This window comes from Leguminivora glycinivorella, chromosome 24, assembly GCF_023078275.1.
Source record: "Leguminivora glycinivorella isolate SPB_JAAS2020 chromosome 24, LegGlyc_1.1, whole genome shotgun sequence".
NCBI classification, from domain to species: Eukaryota; Metazoa; Arthropoda; class Insecta; order Lepidoptera; family Tortricidae; genus Leguminivora; species Leguminivora glycinivorella.
In genome coordinates, this window is record NC_062994.1 from 930,108 (window position 1) to 940,695 (window position 10,588).

Consider the following 10,588-nt stretch of genomic DNA (forward strand, 5'->3'; position numbering starts at 1 on the left):
TATAATAAACTATGAAATTTAGAAATATTTTAGTGTAATTATTAGAAACAATTTTAAAATTTGATGTTATGTTTATATTTGTGATTTCATAGATAAAAATAATAAGATTTCTTGCCTTTTTGTTAATCATGTGTTTAGATAGTTTATTGTCATTGTGCCATTTTTTCGAATGTTAGAAAAATGTTTAGTCTTTTTTAAATGTCTTTTGAAATTATCGAATCATTCCTTAAAAAGTATTATTTTATGTAATTAACGAAATTGACATTTAGTTTGAAAATTAGTATTTGACATTCCATATCAGTAAAATACGTATATGAATTATAAAATTAATGAAATTTGATAATAACGCATTTAAATAATTTTATGTATTTTTCAATTGAATAAAATGTAAATTAGTGAAAATTGTATTTAAAAAAAAAACTGGGTTACTATTAATTATTTTTATGAAAACATATAATAGGACCAATTAAAGCAATATTTAATAAATTCATAATAAAACAATGTATTATACTTCACTAATTACTAATAATCAAGAAATCATGCTATACTTTTCACTGCACAGCGAAAAAAACGCTCCTATCAATATTATGATATTATACAATAATTTTGTAAGTTTGAATTTTCCTGCCAATAATATAGCACAAATACTTTCACCATAATGTTTACTTTTAGGTACTTATAAAAACGTAAACAAATAATTTGTACATTTTCGGGTAGTTACAAAATTTTGTCGGTTCATCATCTTCCTCATTGCGTTATCCCGGCATTTGCCACGTCTCATGGGAGACTGGGGTCCGCTTTGACAACTAATCCCAAGATTTGGCGTAGGCACTAGTTTTACGAAAGCGACTGCCATCTGAACTTCCAACCCGAAGGGTAACTAGACCTTATTGGAATTAGTCCGGTTTCCTCACGATGTTTTCCTTCACCGAAAAGCGACTGGCGAATATCAAATGACATTTCGCACATAAGTTCCGAAAAACTCATTGGTGCGAGCCGCGGGTTCGAACCCGCGACCTCCGGAACGAAAGTCGCACACGCTTACCGCTAGGCTACCAGCGCTTTATCGGGTAACCAATCAAATACAAAAAACAGTGCGTGGAGGCCTCAATGCTAACATAACCTCAAAAACATTTTTGTCAAGTGACCATCACGTTTTGCGTTTAGTTACGTCCATCTTTTTACTGTTTAAAATATTTTACATTGCTATTTGCTCAAATTATTGAAAAATAAAAATAAACTCATTTGATCTACAAAATATAAAACACACACGTTCCAACCAGCCATTCCACCATTCAAAACCATTGTGGGCATTCTGTTCTATCACTGACTGAGTGAATAAGTGAATGAATGGAATGAGTGAGTCGCGCTGAGTGAGCGGCCTTTCACGCAAAGTAACAATGATTGACTGATAGGCGCTGTCAGTTGGAAGTCGCATTAGAAGTTTCACTTCAAGAATATGCGGATCTAACCCTGAGCTATCTGACTTGAGTAGGTTTGTAAAAAAACGGTTTTTTTTTCTGGCTTGAAAAAAAACATGAAAAAAAAACCGTGAAAAAAAAACAGTTTTTTTTCTGGAGTATGTTTTTTTTCTAAAGTACGAAATCTCAAAATTTGCAAAGTAGTTAATACTTTTATACGGTTTTTTAGACTTAATGTTAACTATTAAACGAATTTAATCAAATAACTTTAATTTCTGGTCTTATAAAAGTAACATTTACGAAATCTGTAGTTTGTAGTTATCACTATTTACTGTTGGCAACACCACCGCCTCTCCACGCTACACGCCGCATCGGGGATTCCCCAATAAACGTTTGTATACTGAATTAAAATGTACGTTATTGTTATTGAAACACGTTACAACTCACGAAAAACCGTTATTGTCGTATTATTTGTTCATCTGAAAAAAAAAACCATATTTAGAAAAAAAACCAAGGTGCTCGGTTTTTTTTCATGTTTTTTTTCATAATTCTGAAAAAAAAACATTTGGTTTTTTTTCTATTTACAACCCTAGACTTGAGCCTTCTTATTTGGTTGTGTAATGTTTTCATGTACCGTCAACTATCTATAAGGGTAGATTTTTACAAGCTTTTAATTCAACTTGCCTTATGTTATGTTAGTGTGCGTCAAAACGTAGAAGCTAAATTTGACCCACTTCCCGGTTTCCGATTGAGTTCAAATTTTGCACACATATGTAAAAATCACGTGACAATGCAATATTATGGTATCATGGAGCTGATCTGATGATGGATCAGAAAGGTGGTCATAGGAACTCTGTTATGAAATGTCGTATCCCCATCGAGTAATGGGTTTTTAGAAACGTCTCGGAGAGCAGTAGATGACTGTTGAATGAAAACTTGTAACAAAAATGATTTTTTGCAAAAAAACTTATGTTTACATTTATTTAAATACCTAAAGATACAGACTATTGTATATTCAAATATACTTGTAGATATTTTAAGATAAAAATGTACCTGTTATCTACCCCTCACCTTTAATATAATTGTATACTATTATCAAATAAGATAATTTTAAGTTACAACATGGAATCTCTTTCCCAAAAATTTTAATTTCCTATAAAAATACACTTTGCTTACGGTTTTTCATTCTATTACTTTAATCTGATGTTTTACGCATACAATGTATTTTGTTAAGCATAAAATAATTTTTATACATTTTCTATTTTAAAAATATGCCATGAAACATAATAATTTGTTAGCCATACTAATTGTATATAATACTGAATCTAAATCTATGCTATTTTTGCCTTTTGACACTGATATTAAACTTCACATACTTAATAAATAACATACTTTTAGTTATCATTTAAACGAGCGGTCTTTTTGTCCAATTTTTTATATTTTTGATAAATTTTATGTTATTTCTACTCAGAATCACTAGCATTTTGTTTCCTAATTGGTCAAAATACTGTCTCATTCGAGACATTCGATGTGTTACCATTTCCCATATACTTTGTGCAACAAAAGGGGTAACAAAAGGGGAAAGTAACAAAAATTTATAGAAATTATGGGACCTTTTTTTTCTCCTTTTGAGATAGAAAATGCTAGTGATTCTGAGTAAAATTCACTAAAAATATCAAAATACAAAAGAAAAAAAAGAAACGCTCAAAAGATAAGCAAATAAACAACGAAATAGTCATAAATGTATACAAAATGTATGTAGAATACAGGTTTTGAATTTTATTATAGCCTTTGTGTAATATACGGTTTGTGCCAGGCGACTGAAGCGAAACAATACACGGTGTAACTTAAGGAACTCAATATATTTTAACCAGCTATTTCTGAGACCTAAAGAAGAAAAGATACTAAATGTAGACTTCGCCAATTTTTTTATGTTAATATGTAAACGTTATTCATAAGGATGGCACTTAAACTTAATGTTAACATTTTTTTCTTAAATATGCTTTTTACGAAGATATTATAAAGGTTTGTTAATTTGGTGAAAACCAAAAACAGTTTAGGGTAACTTCAGTCTTCAAAATGGTGTCGTAAATTCAAAGTTATTCGGTTTTCGCATGCTTTGTTACACCATGTACTGTACAGTGATAGGAACGCATTTTTTTGTGTATTCAATTGTTTTTAAGAATATAAATGTGAAATGTTATGTTTGAGTCTGTGACGTATACAAGTCGCATAGTTCGAAGAGTACTGTATATGCAATCTCGTGTAATGTATTTTTGTATATAATTTTATTTTGCATTTAAACGATTTATTTGATTTATTTTGTTTTTTTTTTCTGCACCAACTTTTTTCCATTTTTTTTATTTTTTTTTATAGATTGGGCAATTCCACGTAACTGTAATGTAAGTGACCACTTCATTGCATGTTTTTTTATTTATGATGCAAATTGAAGCCTTAATTTATCTCTAGATAAGCCTACTTTTAATCCTTAGATATATTGATATTTAAATTAGCACCATGAATAAAAAAACATGCAAATAATTGGTCACTTACATTACTCTGTTACATGGAATTACCCGATTTGGTAAAACATTAAAGGTATCAACGAGTATGTATAGGTATGTAGTACCACACCTTTGTGAATGTGATTAAATGAAAGTATAATAGGAAACTTAAGAAAAATATCATTAGAAAAAAAATTGTAACAGTAGTACATCCTTAATAGTACAATAATAATACAACAATACAAGTGCGGAAAAGAGGAAGTTTAAAACCAGTGGCGTTAAACTAAAAATAAAAAAAAAGAACAAAGGAAAGCATCACCTATTTAGTTTGTGCAAAAAGTTGAAAAAAATATTTAAAAAAAAATTATAAGATAAATTCAACCAATAATAATTTTGTTTGGATTGTTAAGATTTTTTGTATGTACAGTTTTCATTTTGTTTTAATAAAAGGGTATTTTAAGGTATAATTTTGATCAGGACTAGTAAAATAAAAATCTAAGTACCAATGCAATACCTTCACGAAAATAAAATATTTTTCGATATCACTTGTAGCAAAAAATAGATTTAAATATAAGGAGTATAGTGTTCAATGTCTATGTATAGTAAAATATGTATGATATTTATATGTAAAAATATATATTAGAGATAGGACATGAGAGGTAATTTTTAAGATACGTATTGATAAATATAATTTGGAAGTACCTATCTTAAAAATATATATAACTTCAAGATTAAATGAAATAGTTTTGGTTTTGACATCCGGAAAATAGCGGGTCACAACTGGATGAGACTAGCTCAGGACCGGGAAAAGTGGCGTACTAGAAGAGAGGCCTATGCTCAGCAGTGGGCGATAAAGGGCTGATGTGATGATGATGAGTTTTGGTTTTTCAGAAATTATAAAATAAACACACATACAAGCGGAAAATTTTATTCAAAAGTCTAAAACGAAAAAAAAAAATGAAAAACCAATCAACAGCAACACAACTAGAATCAACTGAATGAAACTTTTAGGTTTTTTTTTTAAATTATGAATGGACTTACTCATGGCCACAGAGTTTTAATAATGGATATTCATTTAAAAAAAGTCATCTAAATAAATAAAGTATCATGACAAGGTTTAAAGATCTGTAATATTTACATAACATTGAGTATTATGGTCTCTCGAGGTATACACCGTGTTCCTCAAATTATCAGAAATAAGAGAACTATGTTTATTAAGTATCTAGGTGATTTTGTATGCATCTAGTTATAAAAAATACTTGATCTTTATATGTACAGATGAAACCTGTATTGCTGTTAGTGGTTGGCTGCATTTAACAGCGCCAAATATTCCCTTTTGTCACCTATGAGTCAAATGTTAATAGGTAGCTAGTGTATAGTCGATTACAAAGAGATAAAAAGCTGAAAAAGTGAATACATCTCTTTGTAGTCGACTGTACCTACATTCACACTCAATTTATTAGAAAACAAACCATGCTGCTCAAACGGCGATTCATATACTCTGACAATTCTGATTCTGACATACTCTCTTTGTCAGTAGAAATAGGCAGAAATTAAAAAAATGTAGCGCAGTGAAATAAAAATGGTGAACTAAATTCCCATAAATAACATTGAATTTCGTGCCATTTTCTACTGACAATGTGGATGTGCTAAAGTATAATTACTATAAATTTTAACTTATGAGTCACTGGCCGGAAAAAGCACACCAGAGGTGGAAATCAAGGGGATAGGCCGTTGCCCAGTGGGACACTATGACGACCTAATAAAAAAATATAAAAATTTTACCTTCCAATAAAATTTGTATTATTTTGCCTGGTATATCCGAGGTCTTTATAGAGAGAGTACGTCGTAGACGTCGCATCGGACCGATAGATGGCGCCATCGTTCGTTGTAAGTCGCTCCGGCGTCTCACCGCCGCGATGTTGGTAGTCCCGTTTTTCCCCACCTGCAACACAAGGCCCCCCGCGCCCCGACTCGCCACCAGCCACCCTCATTGTTGAGGAGAAGTGCCGACGGTATATTAAGCCTACCAGGAAGGCATCACTCAGACCTCGGATATACCAGGCAAAATAATACAAATTTTATTGGAAGGTAAAATTTTTATATTATTTGTGCCGTTTGTATATCCGAGGTCTTTATAGAGACCTGTTTATTATCTCCTGGTGGCGAGTCAGCTGGCGCGCAAGCCTTTGGTAGCCCTATTGGCATAGCATAGAAGAATAAGTGAATCAGTTGAACCGATTTGATAGATGTATCAGTCGAAATAGCCTTCGATCCGCGAATATCTCGGTGCCAGAAACGCATAAAGAGATTTTCGTGATGACGTTTAGCTTTAGTCAGCGAATAGTTAGAGAAATGACATTATTATACATCGCAGATCAAAAAAAAAAAAAAAAAAAGATGTAGGCGAGGCTGACTTGAACAAGATACAAAAACCTTAGATACACTATTATTATTAACAGACACGTTATTTTATCAGGTTATAAACCCAATTTCAGACACAAAGTGTGGAAATTAACTGTAAAAGTAGTGTAACTATCTGTACTGTAGCAGGGTAACGTAATTGATACTGCTTTTGTCAACCCTTCGTAAAAATTATCTAAATCAATATTAGCTTTGATATGACTATTTAAAGTCCAACGTCTTACGTCCATATCAAACACAGAAAAAGGTCATCACTCACGTGCCCAAGGGCTATTTGTTACAATACTGGTATTTTCGATCAGACTATTTCGCGTCAAGCGAGCGCGGTTGCAAGCGAGACTCCTGAACTCTGAACTCTTTTTAGTGAGGGCATTTGAGGATACCGATCGCTCGGTAAGACTAGCCTAGAAGATGAAAAGTACGAGCGCTGTCGATTGCTACTACACTGGACGGAGGTATCAGTCGATTTCTTTAAGTCAGTCATTGACTCTTAGGGTAATCCATTACCTAATCCAAAACCCGATGCGACGGATTTCTACTTCGTGCAATGAAGGTCGACAGAGTAGACTGAGAGGTGGAGACGTCAGTGTCGCATCGCTGGTGGTTGCTGAACACGTCGTGGTAGCAGGTCAAGGGGTGAATTTAACACCGCCACACATGCGCGCTTTAAGAGCGTAGGCGGAGCGCAATAATGGCGGTGCACCGCACTAACGCTGGCGTTGCGCCCAGTGGGCGCTAGCGGGAACGAACGAGCGCTGATAGCGAGCGCAACGCGCGCGGGACGCGAGCGGAATGCACGCGCATTCAGCGCGCTGATAGCGAAGCGGAATGCACTTTATGTGTGGCGGAGGCTTAATACGTACCGTTGTACGGCGTAATGCAGGGCTCTCGCAGACGAAGAGGTACGATGACGGGCGAAGCAGAAGAAGGCGAGGTCACCGAAGGTCACTTACTTGGCTCCCAGGGGGTGCATACTGACCTCGTACGACAGTCTGTTGGAGTCAGCAGTTACTGTCGTAGTTACTCGTAACAGAAGAGATGTAGTCCTGCCATCGTACAGCATAACATAACATACAACTGAACTGTGCATAGCATATAGTGCTATGCGAACCTTAAGCCGGCTGCATGTCACTTCAGTCGCCAGCGCCACCGCCTGTTGAAGATTATTCTCCATCGGAAGAGCTTTACTTCGTACAATGTTCCGATTATTGAAGGTCTTATCGGGCTGCAGATGCAAGCAAAACAGGGGCGATTGGCCTACAGCTATCGGCAGCTGTACGAGGTAATGCTGGAAACTGCAGCGGTGCAACCTTCCTCTGTAGACCACGAAAGTTGTGAAATTTATGAAATCAGGTTCTACGATCGAATCAAGCACTATATTAATTGAGTATAGTCGAGCCAGATGATAACTACTGAAGTACTCCTGAGTTCCTGGCCCCTTTCGCTTTGAGCTGGAATCTGAAGTTCACTAAGGCGAAGCAGGTTTATTTTTCCCAATTTGTTTATTAGAGGCTCGGCGAATAAGTTAATCTCTCGAATGGACAGGGGGCGCCACAAGCCTCCGGGAAATCGTCGTGTACTTGGAACCCCCGCGGCCAGATTGCCGATCGGTTTTGGTGTCCGCCCGGTAAACAGACGCACGCTCAGGATGCAGGACGCTGGCTCGAATTCAGATCTGGACATTCTGAAAGGGATTTTTTTTTTAATTCCGCAAACCTTTACGATGTCTTTGACCTACACAATGAGCGATGTACAGGAATCACAGGGTCTTCTCGCGAGGCGCCTCTCCGATTAGATAGCTCGCGAACATCGTCAGGACACCCTCGCAGCAGTGCGGCTCCTCGTCCGGTTATTGACGTCTTACCTCGTTCAACTATGGGTCTCCAAACCACGTTAGGACGTAGCATCTTAAGAATTTATCTGTTCTCACTTCGGCGACGGAGGAGTCTTTGGTCAAAATAGAGTGTAAATACAGTCGTACTTCACGGGAACTGGAAAGAGAAGAGTGGATACCATAGTGTACGGGATGTCAGCTGATAGCGGCGCCCGGCGTCACATTGGAGGGTAGTATCAGCCTGGTCAGCAACAGAGTCTGCAACGATACCGTAGCAGACGGAGCCTGGATAGTCGTGGTCGTGGCACCATTGTAGGGGAAGACAGTGTTCGCGGTGAGCGTGACATCTTAGGCGCGACGGGCGTTATCAGCGTGGCGGCTAGCAGCACCAAGGGCCCACATCAGCAATCTTACCAGCTTGTCACTGCAGCAGACGCTGTTATGTTCGGCGGTGAGATTGAGACGGCCGTCGTCAGCTCGAAAGGCGTCTCGATGCCCTGTCGCGTCGCGCAGTATCGTGCTCGGTGGCCCTCTCGAGGTCGCCGCCGTCAGCGCGGGAGGCACCGGCGCCAGCGTGGCAGTCAGCTACATCGGTGAACAGCATCAACAGAGTTCGCGGCGTCGTCACGGCAAACGCGGCAGGAAAATTAGCGACGCCTTCGCGGCAGCCGCAGTATTGCGCTCGGTGGCGCGATGAAGGTCGCCGCGTCTGCAATCTTACCTCGTGCGATCGAGGCGACATCAAGGCGCCAGCATGAGCGTGTCGGCCGACGACACCGGTGGAAAACTTCAAGTAGCTTGCGGCGTTGTCACGGCAGACGCAGCAGAAGGATTGCGACGCCTGTGCAGCGGTTAACAGTATTACGCTCCGCATCACCACTGAGGCGCCAGCATAAGCGTGGCGGCCAGCAATACTGGTGGACAGCTTCGGCAGGGTCGCGTCTCGCGTCGTTGTCACGGCATATGAACGCTCTACATCACCATCGAGGCGCCAGCAAAAGCGTGGCGGCCAGCGATACTGGTGGACAGCTTCAGCAGGATCGCGGCGTTGTCACGGCAGATGAGCTCGCTGCATCACCATCGAGGCGCCAGCATAAGCGTGGCGGCCAGCGATACTGGTGGACAGCTACAGCAGGTGGACAGTCAGCAGGATCGCGGCGTTGTCACGGCAGACGAACGCTCTGCATCACCATCGAGGCGCCAGCATAAGCGTGGCGGCCAGCGATATTGGTGGACAGCTTCAGCAGGCTCGCGGCGTTGTCAAGGCAGACGCACGCTCTGCATCACCATCGAGGCGCCAGCATAAGCGTGGCGGCCAGCGATACTGGTGGACAGAGCAGGATCGCGGCGTCAGCAGGCTCGCGGCGTTGTGGCGGGGGCAGAAGGTGGCCGCGCTGGTAGCCTGCGTATTGACGACTGATCACTAACGGCACGGCGCTCGCGTCGGGGCAGCAGCAGACATACTTACAGCGTCGCACGCGACGCCTATGCGGCGGCCACAACGTTGTTCGGCGGCACCGCAGAGATGGCCATCGTTAACGAGGAGGCAACTTCTACGCAACCTCGGCGGCGCCGACGCGGCGGACAACACTGCCGCGGTCAGCGGCGCTATCGCAGCGCTACAGTAAGTTTCGGCGCCGACACGTGGCTTGGGGCCTCCGCACCGAATCGGAAACCGAACATATTCTTTCTAAAATAATATGAATCTGCTCACCCATTCGTCGGAGAAATTCAAACCTCCTTGAAGCGCGGTATTCCTCCACCGCGCCCGCCGCCGCCGCCGCCGCAGCCCGCAGGTCGCGCAGCACGCGGTCGCGAAGCACGTGGTCCCCGGAGCACGTGGTCCCCGGCGGAGCAACTTACCTACGTTACCGCTTATATTCTCGCGCGAAACTTTTAATACGCGGATAACACTTCCTACTTTAGTCTCGAAATGCGAATAGTTTAAAAAGAAAACTGATTAACGGTAACGATTTTTGCAGCATGGAACTTTCTTACAAAAAAGTGGGTAGAATCATAAAGCACCGCTCGTTCATTTCTATAGTGAGAACCCCGAAAGACGAATAATGATCGCTAGCGAGGCATAATATATCTCATTATTCAAGACGAACGAGCGCAAATTAAAAGGGAAGAAAGAATTGACGGATGAAATTGAAAAATTTCATAATTCCGAAACGTTATAAGCCACTTTTTAAATAAAAACACGAATAACTCTGGTTTGACCAGAAATAACAAGGAAATAGAAACTAAAAGATTAATTTCGAGACACCATGCTGTAAAAATGTTCGAACGGAATACGCGACAACCGGTCACTTCGGCGTTCGACGAAACAATGAGGGTGGCTGGTGGCGAGTCGGGGCGCGGGGGGCCTTGTGTTGCAGGTGGGGAAAAACGGGACTACCAAC